Genomic DNA, 15039 nt, shown 5'->3' on the forward strand with positions numbered 1-15039 from the left:
CCCGCCTGACCCACGCACGCAGAAGCCCGGCCCAAAGATCAGCATCCATTAAACCCCGCCCCCTGACTTGCCCCGCCCCTTCCGCGCGAACCTACCGCCCTATCCCGGAGCATCCTGCTTCTCCCTCTTGCGTCACTCGCGCCAGTCACACGCTAGGGCTCACTCTTTAGGTACCAGCTTCCCGCGGAGGCCGAGGCGCGGGGACCGGGGCGGAGTCCTAGGGGCGGAGCTTAGGGAGGAAGGAGCCGGCGCCTCACCTGAGTTCTCCACGTTAAGGCCTGGTCGCCTTTGAGCCTGTGATTGGGTAAGTCACTTCTTTTTGGCCTACCATGTTCCAAAAGTGCAAAATGTCATCGTCATTATATTAATATCGTTTAGTTTTCGTTATTATCATTGTTCAGGTCCTGTTTTTATACATTCCATCAGGCTAATGCTCACAATAAAGGAGAGCGGTATTATTTTTCATTTTCTGCACGAATGGGAAGGGCTTTCCCATCAGCCAGCTTGCCCACGGCTACTGTTAGCAAAAAGCAGAGATGGGAATGGAACCTAGAAACTCCTGACTTCAGACCTAGTACTTTGAGCTACTCTGAACTATTCTGCCTCCCAAGGACTCAAAAATAGGGATTAAAATTAAAACAAAAGGTTAAAAATGCCAAACTCCTCTATGTACAATGACATAGTTCTTTTACAAGCAAAAAAATGGGATAAAATATGTGCAACAACCAAGCTGGCATGGCTCAGAGGTTGAGCATCGACCTATGAACCAGGAGGTCATAGTTTGATTCCCAATCAGGGCACATGCCAGGGTTGCAGGCTCAATCCCCAGTGGGGAATGTGCAGGAGGCAGCCCATCAATGATTCAGTGATTCTCTCTCATCATTGATGTTTCTTCCTCTCTCTTCCTCTCCCTCCCTCTTTGAAATCAATAAAGAGAGAGAGAGAGAGAGAGAGAGAGAGAGAGAGATGGTAGTAGTAATAGCAAGAAATGTCCAATCTTCCGGTTGTCCAAAACTTCTCCCATCCCTCCATTCACTGCCAGTATTCTTTGGTTACCTAAGGCCTACAGGTCTGAGACACTAACATTTAAGAGTAAGAGACAGGCCAGTTGTCCAAAACTTCCCCCATCCCTCCATTTGCTGCCAGTATTCTTTGGTTACCTAAGGCCTACAGGGTCTGAGACACTAACATTTAAGAGTAAGAGACAGGCCCTGGCCAGTTTGGCTCAGTGAATAGAACATTGGCCTGCGGACTGAAGGATTCCAGGTTCGATTCCGGTCAAGGGCACATACCCAGGTTGTGGGCTCAATCCCCAGTATGGGGCATGCAGGAGGCAGCTGATCAATGATTCTCTCTTACATTGATGTTTCTCTCTCTCTCTCTCTCTCTCTGAAATCAGTAAAAATACATATTTTTTTAAAAAGTAAGAGACAAGGTGCCCTAGGGCCTAGACGGTTTGGCTCAGTGGATAGAGTGTTGGCCCTTGGACTGAAGGGACCCAGGTTTGATTCCAGTTAAGGGTATGTACCACGGTTGCAGGCTGCATTCATGCCCTGATCCAGGTGCATGCAGGAGGCAGCTAATCAATGTGTCTCTCTCACATCCATGTTTCTCTCTCTCTCTCTGTCTCTCCCCCTCCCTTCCACTCTCTCTAAAAAAATCAATGGAAAAATATCCTTCGGTGAGGATTAACAACAAAAAATAGAGTCAGAGACAGGGCTGGGTGCCTTGCAAACTCAATTTGACTTCAGTTTTGCAACTGTTCCATTTTCCAGCTAAAGACACTGAGATCATACTGATAATGATCATACTGAGACTCAGAGACTTACCATAAAGTTTGCCTGTGTCAGAAGTTTAGTCTCAAGTGACAGAATTGAATTCTGACATTCTTTTCACAACCTTGTAAAGGAATTATAGTCTCCATAGACCTAAGGAAATTGCTCAGAGCCCTGGCTGTTTCTTGTCCAAACCAAGTAATTGTTTTTCTTCAGTAACAAAGAGGATAAAGATGGGTGGCAGGGAGAAGTGCATGCTGCCTGCCATCTGCCCTGGCCATGCCCCTTCTGCTAATGAATGATAAACACAAAGCCCAGCCAGTTGAGTGTCATTGAGGGAAAGCTAATTTAAAGGTGTATGGTCTTTATTGAGTAAATAGGGGCCTGTAATGCCGATGGCACTTTAGAAAGCCTTTCTGTGCACCAGAGAAGTACAGTATTTGGCATGGGTGGGACTTTTCCAATAAGCAAGGCCCTTTCTCCCTAGGAGGCTGAAGAGCGCAGGAGCTTAGAGGGAGAGATAAACATGTTGACTTTCGTGACCGCAGGTTCTATTATTAAAATTCATTATTGTTTATGATTATGAGAGGAATGTGAGCATACTAATGGTGAGGAATTTGTTACTACACAACAAGATTAAGAAGAAAATGAAAACCACTCTTAATTCTTGACACTAAAAAATAAATTGCTGCCCTGGCCACTGTGGCTCAGTTGGTTGGGCATCGTCCTGTGCACCTGGGCGTTGCCTGTTCAATTTCCCATTTCGGGCTTGATCCTCCGTAGGGGACATGCAGGAGGCAGCCGATTGGATTTATATTATGCTCACACATTGATGTTTCTCTCTCTCCCTCTACCTTCCTCTCTCTCTAACAATCGATTTAAAAATCTACATGAAAAAATAAATAAATTGCTTTCAACATTTTACTAAATATCCTTCTCAGCTACTTTTTTTTATAGCAAAGGTGAAATTTTATTGAAGAACAAATACAGACTTCCACGTGAGGAGGGGGAAAGAGTCCCCTCAGCTACTTTTTTTCAACTATTCTTTAACCCTTACCTGAGGATATGTTTATTGATTTTTAGAGAAAGAGAAAACGAGCAAGAGAAACATCCCCTGAGAGAAACATTGATTGGTTGCTTTCTGTATGCATCCTGACCAGGGATTGAACCTGCAACCTAGGTATGATCCCTGACCAGGAATCAAACCCATAACCTTTTTGGTGTACAGGACAATGCTCCAACCAACAGAGCCACCATGCCGGGGCTCAACTATTTTTTATTAATGGGTATTTATATAACTGAGATCATACTGATAATACATTTCTGCATCCTGCCTTGCTTCTTTTTTCACTATTATAGATGTCAGCATTTTTATTGTGTCACTAAAAATTATTCATAAATATTATTTGATAGATGGCCACATGACATTCTATTTTTGGTAGAATCTGATATGAATAGCCATTAGGGCTGCTTTTTTCTTTTTATTTTTTTCTATTATAAATTATGTCTTATTGAACATCACTGTGCATCACACTTTCCTCTTTTCTGATTCTTTCAAAAGGCTCTTTAAAAATAATACTTTATATACCTTATTTATTTATTTTTAAATATATTTTTATTGATTTCAGAGAGGAAAGGAGAGGGAGAGAGAGATAGAAACATCAATGATGAGAGAGAATCATTGATTGGTTGCCTCCTGCACACCCCACACTGAGGATCAAGCCCACAACCCAGGCATGTGCCCTGACTGGGAATCAAACCGTGATCTCCTAGTTCATAAGTCAACGCTCAACCACTAAGCCACGCTAGCTAGGCTCAGTAGGCTTTCAAAATAGTATTGTTAGGGGCAAAACAGTACCAGAATGTTACCAGCAACTGGACCTCAGTCCAGCAACTTCAGTACTTGAGTTCTGGCTGAGAAAGAATTCAGAGCTAAGACTCAAACTGTAAGACCAAGTTTATTTAGAAAGTCACAGAGGTACATGAAGTGCATCATAAGAGAAATGGGCTCAGGAAACAAATTACAGAGGCAAAAGAAGGGCCCTTGGAGCTTAGGAAAAAGAAAAACAGAGAACGAATGTGCCTGGGGGAAGGAGAGGGGAAAGGCATGGGCATGCTCCAGAGACAGAGAGAGATGGAGCTCCAGTAATGGGTCCTTCCTCTTAAGGGGTTTTATCTAGAGGTCTCAGGGGAGGATCTCAATAGACTACTCATCAGCTTTTCAGGTGTGTCCTTTCAGGGTCTTGGTCCACACCAGGGCAGGGGGGTCATTAGTCATCGAAGTTGGTCCTGATGCCAGCCATGATGTCACCCCACCTGGCTTTGATGTTTTTCTGTGCCTGGAGCTGAAACACAACTGAGGCCCAGATGTTATCTCTAGGGCTTAATGTAAGGGAGTAGTTGTACAAGGGAGTCACATAAGGCTATTCTCCAGTCTCCTTGTTCCAACTCTAACAGGGTCTACCACATGACTAGGGATATGAAAGTTCAGGGGGTCTAAACTGCATAACCAGCAATATGATGGGGAGGAAAGGTCATCTTGGAGAGGAGGTCCCTTCCTACAGTAGTCTGTTGCTAGGCACACAGGGCTTTCCTCCCTGGTGACCTTCCTTACCTGGCCTATGGTTCCTACTCTGCTCATGCCTAACTGCCTACTACAGTATTATTGGGTCAATTACAACAACATTTTCAGTTTCAGCAAATCATATTTCTACCAGTATTGGTTGAGCATGCTCATCTCCCAACACCCTTAACAATGAGTATTAAAAATATTTTACATTTCCAGATTTATAGATGAAAATATGGCACATTGTTAATGGCCAATATTGTTCCCTGATGGTTAAGTAAAGTCATGAGACTCAGAAGTGCCACATCATCTCAGCGACTTCACTGAAATACCACTAGAATCCATGTCTTACTCCTCATAGTGACTTCCACTCTCCAGGGTGAGGTTCTTGTTGCCTCTTTATATATTTTTTTGTCTTCCTTTAGACATTTTGTTACTATTTTTATTGATTTTAGAGAGGAAGGGAGAGGGAGAGAGAGATAGAAACATCAATGATGAGAGAGAATCATTGATCGCCTGCCTCCACATCCCCTACTGGGGACAGAGCTGTGACCCAGGCACGTGCTCTGTCTGGGAATCGAACTGTGACCTCCTGGTTCTTAGGTCAATGCTCAGCCACTGAGCCACACCAGCCTGGAGCACAATTTTAAGTCCTCCATATAGGCTGTTTGTTTCTTAGCATCAGGGACATTTTCTTGTTTATGTCTGGTCTTTGGGCCCAGGATGGGTCTGATGAGAAAGTGCCCCTCAGGAGAGCTCAGCCAGCCTCAGTCAGAACTGTCTCCCTTTTCAGCTTGTGCTTGTGTATTCACTCAGTCACCCAACAAACATTTGATATTTCTGATGGTGGACCAGGATTCAGATTGTATCACTTTTTGCCTAAAATCCTCATGAATTCGCATACTCTGATGGTGGGAGTATAAATGGTACAACCACTTAGGAAAACATTATCTAGTAAAGCTAAACACATGCCTGTTCTATGACCCAGCATTTCCACTTCTAGATAGATACTGGAGAGAAATGCTACCATGTGTGCATGAAAACACATATATACAATTGCTTATAGTAGCTAAGAATGAGTGAAGATAGAGGATATATGAAATGGAGTCACTTTAACCAAGCTGCTAAAATTATTAACATCTGAAGGTTGAGGCATGAGGAAAGACTCTTCTTGTTCTAACTAGCCTGGGAACTTAAACTTTTGAACTTCCCAGTTCTGCATCAATTCCTGGATATACATCTGGATATACACCAGACCTCCAGATAGCCTTCTGATTACCCCCTGAAGGACTCAGGCATCCAGGCCAACAGACATCCACCTGACATCTATTATCCAAACCACTGGATGTGACCAGACCACCTGGCATCCATCTTCCAGACTGCCTGACATTTTACTGATAACCATCCTGAACCAACCTTAGGGCTAAGAATGCAAGACTGATATTTCTTTAGCATGTACTTTTACTATAAGAACTCTTAACTTTTCTTTCTTTTTTGAGCACTTCTGAGTATATGCCTAGCTGTTTTCCCAGTTTGTAAACTCTAAGACCCTTGAACAAATCTTTATCACTTATTTCTAACCAAAGCCCCCCAACTCTTTGAGTTCATTCCAAAGAGCATTATTTACAAAAGCCCAAACCAGAAAGTTCCTAAATGTCTGTCAACAGGAGGACAAAATGTGATATACTCACACAATGGAATACTACATAGCAATGAAAATGAATAAACTATAGAGACAATAGAGATGAAACTCACATATTGAGTGAAAGATGCCAACACAAAAGAGTATCTACAAACTTCATCCTATATAATAAAAGGCTAATATGCAAATCAACCGAATGGAGGAATGACCGGTCATTATGATGCGCACTGACCACCAGGGGGCAGATGCTCAACGCAGGAGCTGCCTCTTGGTGGTCAGTGCACTTCCACAGGGGGAGTGCTGATCAGCCAGAAGCCCTGAGAGTGGCTCAAGGCTGGTGAGTGCAGCAGCAGTGGCAGGAGCCTCTCCCGCCTCCACAGCAGTGCTAAGGATGTCCGACTGCTGGCAGGGAGCGGGCCTAAGCTGTCAGTCAGACATCCCCCGAGGGCTCCCGGACTGTGACAGGGTGCAGGCTGGGCTGAGGGACCCCCACCCCTCCCCGAGTGCACGATCTTAGTGCACCAGGCCTCTAGTTTATACTTAAAGTTCTAAGAATAAGTAAAACTAATTTACAGTGTTATAAGTCAGGATAGTGGTGACTCTTGGGTTGGGGGAAGGCTATTGAATAGGTTGACACTCCAAGAGGGCTTCTGGAAGCTGGCAAAGTTCTGATTCTTGATCTGGGTGCTGGACCATCATAATGGGTGGTGGGGGGGGGGGTGTTTAGCTTAAGAAAATTCACACTTGGGATTTGTTTTCTATATATTTTTTCCGTAATAAAAAGTAATAAAATAAACAAACAAAAATAACAAACACTTCCAAGACCTCTCAGTGAACTTAAAATAAGATCCAAATTGCCCCTGCAGGCCTGGCTCAGGGGCCATACTCCCAAGATTCCCAGTCAGGGCACATAGCCAGGTTTTCAGTTTGATCCATGGTTGGGGCTCGTGCAGGAGGCAACCAAATCTATGTTTCTCTCTTTCTCTCTCTCCTTTCCTCTCTCTAACATCAGTAAAAAATAAAAATAAGATCTAAATTGCCAATGAGGACCTATAAAGTCCTATATTAATTACATGTCCCCTTCCTGTCTTTCAGACCTCCTCCTCCTCCCTCTTACCTCTTTTTTTAAAATTTTTTTTGATTTTAGAGAAAGTAAGAGAAACATCAATTTGTTGTTCCACTTATTTATACATTCATTGGTTGTTTCTTGCCTGTGCCCTGACTAGGGATCTAACCCACGACCTTAAAATATCCAGATGATATTCTAACCAACTGAGCAATCCAGCCAGGGCCCCTTTTACCTCTTCTTTTTTTTTCTTTTTTTCAAATATATTTTATTGATTTTTTACAGAGAGGAGGGGAGAGGGATAGAGAGTTAGAAACATCAATGAGAGAGAAACATCGATCAGCCGCCTCCTGCACACCCCCTATTGGGGATGTGCCCGCAACCAGGGTACACGCCGTTGACTGGAATCTAACCTGGGACCCTTCAGTCCGCAGGCCCACGCTCTATCCACTGAGCCAAACCGGTCAGGGCCTTTTACCTCTTCTTTACTTGCCCCACCCTCAGAGCTTTTTAGACTGTCAATCACACCCCTTTCAGTAAGTTCAGGATGCAAGGAAAGAAAGTGATTTGGGTAGGACAGCTGGGCGCCAAGCTGCCATTTGGAGATCCTGGAAGGTATGCACAGCCTGAGGTAAGAGAATGCAAAAGGTCTCAAGGGTGCCCTACAGGGGTCTGATTTGCTTTCCCTTCCAGCCCCCACTTGAAACAATTCAACACAGCCCTGGCCAGGTAGTTCAGTTGGTTAGAGAGTCTTCCCAAGATGCCAAGATTTTGGATTTGATCTCTGCTCAGGCACATTAGAGAAGCAACCAATAAATGCATAAATAAGTGGAACAACAAAACGATGTCTCTCTCTCTCTCTCTCTCTCTCTCTAATCAATAAATAAAAATTAATGTTAAAAAAGTACACTGGAGGAGGCAAAGGTGGGAAGCTGCCACTAATCCTGGAGGGAGACAATGGTGGCTTAGACCAGGGTGGTGGCAGGCAGTGAAATGATAAGAAGGGGTTGAATTTGAGATGTATTTTGTCAATGTAAGAAACATTCAAACCATAAAGAATGTTTGTGAGTTTATTTGAGCCAAACTGTCCACAAATTCAGGGAAACATATCTCAACGGATTGAGATAATGCTCTGGAAAATGTCAGTAACTCACCTTGTTTTATACATTACAATCAAAAGAGGAGACGTAAGTGGGTTACATGAAATCCATTGGTAATAGATTAGGGAGGCGGGAGAAAGCAAAGCAGGGAAACCTCTGGGATTGAAGAAAAAGTAAAATGATAGACACATACTTCTTTTACTTAGGTGGGGGCAGGATAGTTAATAGTCAACAATTAACTCAATAACAATGAGGGGAATTGTGGTGTCCACAGAGCCTGTGCTTTGAGGGGTCAGAAAAAGGAAAATTACTTTGACATTTCAATGATATGTTATTGTAGATGCAAAAAGACAATAGACAGGCTCAGTTAAAGTAAAGATTGACCATGCCCTGGCTGGGTTGGCTCAGTGGATAGTGTGCTGGCCTGCAGACTGAAAGGTCCCAGGTTTGATTCCAGTCAAGGGCACATACCCAGGTTGTGGGCTCAGTCCCCAGTAGGGAGCGTGGGGGAGGCAGCCAACCAGTGATTCTCTCTCGTCATTGATGTTTTTATCTCTCTTGCCCTCTTCCTTCCTCTCTAAAATCAAGAAAAATATTTAAAAAAGAAAAGTAAAGATTGACCTTTGTCAGGAATGACACTGGCCTGGGACATGACTACCCACCATAAACTGCTTTTTAGTTTAAAAAGTTTTAATTTCAGAGAAAACCAAGATGGCAGCATACGTAAATGTTGGTAGGCGCCGCCTCTCACAACCACATCAAAATAACAACTAAAATACAGAACAACCATCATTCAGAACCTCCTGAAAGCTGAATGGAAGTCCTACAACTAGAGGAGTAAGAAGAAAGCACATTGAGACTGGTAGGAGTGGCGGAATGGGCTGGTCTAACACCCACCTGTACTGTTTTTATTTTTCTTAAATATATATACTTAATGTATATTTTTATTGATTCAGAGAGGAAGGGAGAGGGAGAGAGAGATAGAAACATCAATGATGACAAAGAATCATTGATCAGCTGCCTCCTGCATGCCCCCTACTTGGGATCAAGCCCGCAACCTGGGGCATGTGCCCTTGACCAGAATTGAACCTGGGACCCTTCAGTCTGCAGGCTGACACTCTATCCACTGAGCCAAATCAGCTAGGACTGTGCTGTTTTTTTAATTGGGAGGGTGATCATCTCTTCGAGGGCCAAGCTCCACACCAGCCCCCCAGCCCAGGGTACCAGAACTGGGAAGAGAAGTCCCCATAACTGCAGGCTGTAAAAAGCAGTGGGGTTTGTGGCTGAGTGACACGGAGGCTGCTGGAGACCCACATGCTACTTTTAAAGGGCCAGCAATTGGACTCCATCCCTCTGAGCTCCAGTGCTGGACAGCTTTGGGAGACCCAGACACATACGGGGAGGAACTGGATTGTCTGGCATCAGGGCAGGAACTCAGGGGCAGCTTTCTCCCAGACAGGAGTGCTCACAGGGGTCATTGTTTCTGTGCTGGGACCTCCCTGCTGAAGAGCTGATTGGCAGGAGCCATATCTGAGTCTCCATCTGCCTGGTTCATACTGTTTGCTCAGCCCTCATGATTTCCTGAGAACCCGCCCCATCCAATTTGCAGCCCCACCCAAGCTGTTTGCAGCAGCTTTTCCATATGAATGGTCTGTCCTGGATCAGGCTTCAGACTTTACTAAAATCTCTCAAACAAGTTGTAGCTGGTGTCAGCGTTCCCCAAACCTATCAATAAAAGGCACAAGGCCCAGTACTACCACCAGCCTGCCTTGCTTCAGAACTGGGCCTGGCCTGGGTATTTCCAAGCCTAATACAAATAGCAGCCATCTGCAGATCTCTCTGTAGCACCTGCCAGGTGACCCCAGGCAGTAGCTGACTTTGCACCACCCTGGAGCCCCTAGAACCAGTGCACTCACTGGACAGCTTCAGACCATACCAGATCACTGTTCTACACATCCACAAGTGACACACTCAAGGGGCAGACTCAGTGAGCACCAATGCCCACTGAAGCAAGTCCTCCATAGGAGTGTTTCCTGCACAGCAGCTCTCCTACTGTAGTCACAGCTGGTCCTCACAGCCAATGGTTTGGAGATCAAATCCTCCCAGTGACACCAACAGCAATCAAGGCTCAATTACAAGACTACACACAGCCCATACAGGGGCGCACCTAGAGTGCTTAGCTCAGGTGACTGGGGAGGCTGAGCCACTGGGCCCTACAGGATACCTCTACCAATTCCAGGAGACATAGCAGCTCTACTTAATAATAGAAACAAACATAGGGAAGCAACCAAAATGTGGAGACAAAGAAACATGTCACAAATGAAAGAAATGGAAGCAAACGAACTACTAGATACAGAGTTTAAACCATGATAATAAGGCTTCTCAAGGATCTTCATGAGACTTTTAAGGGACTTAGTGAGACTTTCAAAGATCTTAGTGAGGATGTCAAGGACATGAAAAAGGACCAGTCAGAAATTAAGCATACACTAACTGAAATAAAGAATAATTTACAGAGTTTCAACATAGAGGATTCTGAGATCAAATCAGTGATTTGGAATATGAGGAAGCAAAAATCTCCCAATCAGAAGAACAAAAAGAATCCAAAAACATGAAGATAATGTAAAAAGTTTATCAGACAACTTCAAGTGTACCAACATTCTCATTTTGGGGGTGACAGCTGGAAGGATGGGGCAGCCATCCTTTAGATGGGAACAACTGTGGGATTAACAGACACATCCTGGGAGCAACATCAAGACTTCAGGTTTAGAGATGCCAATAGGCCAGCAATTGTCAACCTTTTTCATTTCATGGCGCACATAAACTAATTATGTACTAAATTCTGCAGCACACCAAAAAATATATTTTTTCCCGATCTGACAAAAAAATTTTGATCGTTCACACAGAGCTGCTATTGTTGTGTTGGCTGTTGTCATTTTTTAATTTGACAGTCTAAGGGAAAAGAGGTCAGTATCCCTGACTAAATAGTCAAGTATTGCATGTTTTAAAAATCTTGTGGTACACTGGTTGAATGTCGCTGTAATAGACCATCACGTGGGAATGTTTTACAATTCTTGCTGTGGTGGTTAAAACTCCAGCAGTAAGGTTGGTGTATATAATTTGAAATAGTCTGAATGTGACCCATTTACTCCTTTCAGCCTCTGGTGCAGCTAAGCCTTGACACTGAGAGGTTGCTAATCCTCCCCTCCGCTCCACACTGGGCCTCCCATCTGGTACACCTTCCCCAGGTGTCAGCTGTGCTGGAAACTGCTCATCCAGGCCCAGACGTGTTGCGTGACCTTAAACTGCCTCTGGGAGGTGGTGAGGACAGGGCCCTCATCCACATCCGGGCCCAAGGAGGCTCCTGCTGGTGGCAGGGAGTTGGGTGCAGCTGTTTGCTTTACAACACAGACAATTGCGCCCACCCCCTAGGTCCTCCAGGGCACAGCTCCACACCTGTTCTCTACCTCCTGCCCAGGTGCAGAGAACAAAAGAACACCCACTCACCAAGGTCATTACCTTGATGGGGGTGGGGAAAAAGACTGCAGATGGGAGGGAAAGGAAGAAAAGCTCAAGGGAATACAGAGTGTGAATCAGCATAGTCTGATACAACTTTATTGGATAATTGAAGTTGTTCTATATTTGTGCTGCTCAGTAGGACAGCCACCAGAACATGTGGCTATTGAGCACTTAAAATGTGGCTGGTGCTACTGAAGGACTAAAGTTCTATTTAATTTAATTCAATTCAATTCAGTTCAATTCAATTTGAATTTAAGTAGCCACATGCACCTAGTCCTAGTGGCTATCTTGTTGGACATCATAGGTTTTAACACTTGGCTGTGGAGGACATTAGGATGCTGATAATATGTTTAATAGCAGCTATCATCTGTTGAGCTCATACTTTGTACCAGGTACATTGCATGCGTTCTCTTATTTACTTCTCACAACCACTCTAGAGGAAAGGTATTATTATTACAGATGAGGAAACTGAGGATCAGAGTGGCAAAGTCACTTAGCCAAAGTCCCAGAATAAGGAAGTGCTGAAGGCTGAAAGGGAACGCCCAAAATCACATTCTAAAACGCCACTCAAATAAAATAAACCCAAAGGTTCCTGCAGGCTTTGCAGCATCTAGCTCTCTACAAATGAATGAAGTGTGCAAATTGCTAAAGGAATGCAAATCAGCCTATATTTAGGGGACAAAAGCTCAGACCCTCTGGTCGACCTGGAGTCTTTCTAGGCTGTGGGTGGGTGGGGGCGGAGGCTGAGCGACAGGGAGGGACCTGGGAGGAAAGGGTGTTGGGTGGGGGTGGGGCCGGCCAGCTGGTGTCGACAACTGAGGACATCAGCTGGCTAGCGGGCTGATGGTCTGGCAGGCTTACACAATGAGTAGGGGGCCTGGTCAGAACCCTCTTCCCTCCACACTGGGCCCTCTCCTCCCACCTTGGCCAGCTGCCATGGGCATGTTTCCGGTCTTGGCGAGGCCTGTGGGGCTGGTGGAGAATGCTGGGGAGGTCTATCTGGAGTGACTTAGGGCGGGAGACAGGGGAGGTTAGGGAGGTTTCTGGAGGTCTTCTTGGTGTGCAAGATTTGGAGCTGGGGTTTTTGCCTGCATCCTTCCATTTGATCCTCCCAGAGTACCCCTGGTAATAATAATAATAATCATTATCAACAATAGTAATCTAGAGTCTCATGCTGAGCTGGCTTGGCTGGAGCTAAAGGCTTTATCTTAGTTAATGCTCTAGAGCAGTGATGGCGAACCTTTGGAGCTCGGCGTGTCAGCATTTTGAAAAACCCTAACTTAACTCTGGTGCCGTGTCACATATAGAAATTTTTTGATATTTGCAACCATGGTAAAACAAAGATTTATATTTTTGATATTTATTTTATATATTTAAATGCCATTTAACAAAGAAAAATCAACCAAAAAAAATGAGTTCACGTGTCACCTCTGACACGCGTGTCGTAGGTTCGCCATCACTGCTCTAGAGTCTAGACTACCTTAGGAACTAAAGTTTTTTATTATCTTCTTTTCCACTGGAGGAGCCCAAGGCTCAGAATGGTCAAGTGATTTGGCCAACTTCACAGACCGGAGAGCAGACTTCTTCACCTCAGTTTCCCACCCTTACTTTCTACTTAATAAAGGCTTATTTTGGGATTTTGGAAATTTTTGAGGTGTTTACACTTTTTAACTGTTGGAAAAATCAAAGTAAGAATGTTGTTTGTGATGTCTGAAACATTAAATTTAAGCTTTAACATCCTTAAGTAAGGGTTGTTTTTTTTGAGACACAGCCATGCTTATTTAAATATTGTCTAAAGTTGATTGCTCCAACAGCAGGCAGACTATGTTTTACTACCTGTCCATTTATAGAAAAAGTTGCCCATCCCTACCTACCCTACCGCTTAACCCTAGAGATGGCTCCCGAGGGGAGGCTGGGGACCCACACTCACAGTCCCCTGAGGGTTTTCCTCCCTCTAGCATTCCCTGACCCTTGGCAGCTCTATCCCTTAGCAGGCCCTGATCCATCCTGTCAGCAGGAGTATGATGTGGTATTCATGCATTCATTCCACAAATTGGTCCGGAGCACCTACTGTGTGCCAGACACTGGTTGAGGCATGAGGGATAATGATAGGGTCCTTATCTGCGATATCAAATAATCATCCAGCAAATCTCTAAATACAAAAGGTAGAGAAAGCTGTGAACAGGGATCTTGGAAGTTAAAGAGCATTTGACCGGAGAGCCAAGTTAATCTGGCCATTAGAGAGAGCTTCCTATAGGTCAGTATGCCGCGACCCTTTAATATAGTTCCTCATGTTGTGGTGACCCCCAACCATAAAATTATTTTCGTTGCTACTTCATAACTGTAATTTTGCTACTGTTATGAATCGTAATGTAAATATCTGATATGCAGGATGTATTTTCATTGTTACAAATTGAACATAATTAAAGCATAATGATTAATCACAAAACAATATGTAATTATATATGTGTTTTCCGATGGTCTTAGGCGACCCCTGTGAAAGGGTCGTTCGACCTCCAAAGGGGTTGCGACCCACAGGTTGAGAACCGCTGCTATAGGTGATGGTAACATTTGGAAGTCTGAAAAAGTAGTAGGTTCCAGATCTTTGAGACTCACCTTTCCCCAATCCCCTTCATTGTAATTCCTTTCCCTCTCCTGGGAGCCTAGATCTTGACTCAGGTGAGATCTCTCTGTTTCAGGGAGAGAGGAGCATTGAGAGAGAGGGGAGAGACAATCCCTTTTCCAGCATGCTAGAGAAGGTATATAGATAAGTTGACAGTCACTATTTTATTTTTTAATTTTTTAAATCCTCACCTGAGGATATGTTTATTGATGAGAGAGAGAGAGAGAGAGAGAGAGAGAGAGAGAGAGAGAGAGACACATCTATTGGTTGCCTCCAGTAGAGACCTGACAGAGGACTGAACCCACAATCTAGGTATGTGTCCTGACCAGGAATCAAATCTAAAATGTTTTTTTTAAAATATATTTTATTGATTTTTTACAGAGAGGAAGGGAGAGGGATAGAGAGTTTAGAAACATCAATGAGAGAAACACTGATCCCCTGACAGATGAACCCACAATCTAGGTATGTGTCCTGACCAGGAATCAAATCTAAAATGTTTTTGTTGTACAGGACAAGGCTCCAACCAATCTAGCAACCCAGCCAGGGCGACAGTCACTATTTTAAAAAAATGATTAGAGCCCTGGCTGGCGTGTCTCAGTTGGTTGGAGCATTGTTCCATATACCAAAGGTGGTGGGTTTGATTCCCAGTCAGGACACATACCCAGGTTGTGGGTTTGATCCCTAGTCAGGGTGCATGCGAGAGGCAACCGACCAATGTTTCTCTCTCCCTCTCTCTCTCCCCCCCAACTTC

The 15039-nt window shown here is 44.2% G+C and overlaps 1 protein-coding gene across 1 annotated transcript in view; it reads left to right on the plus strand.

Annotated features, from left to right (window-relative positions):
• The first annotated feature begins 204 nt into the window (after window positions 1–204).
• The window catches only part of LOC102250486 (cystatin-B-like), a 28090-nt gene continuing 13255 nt past the window's right edge, over window positions 205–15039 (plus strand). The window contains 1 exon segment of the mRNA XM_014550717.1: window positions 205–304. The gene's annotated coding sequence lies outside the window, so the exon portion shown is untranslated.

The sequence above is a fragment of the Myotis brandtii genome, unplaced genomic scaffold (assembly GCF_000412655.1).
Source record: "Myotis brandtii unplaced genomic scaffold, ASM41265v1 scaffold61, whole genome shotgun sequence".
Taxonomy (NCBI): Eukaryota; Metazoa; Chordata; class Mammalia; order Chiroptera; family Vespertilionidae; genus Myotis; species Myotis brandtii.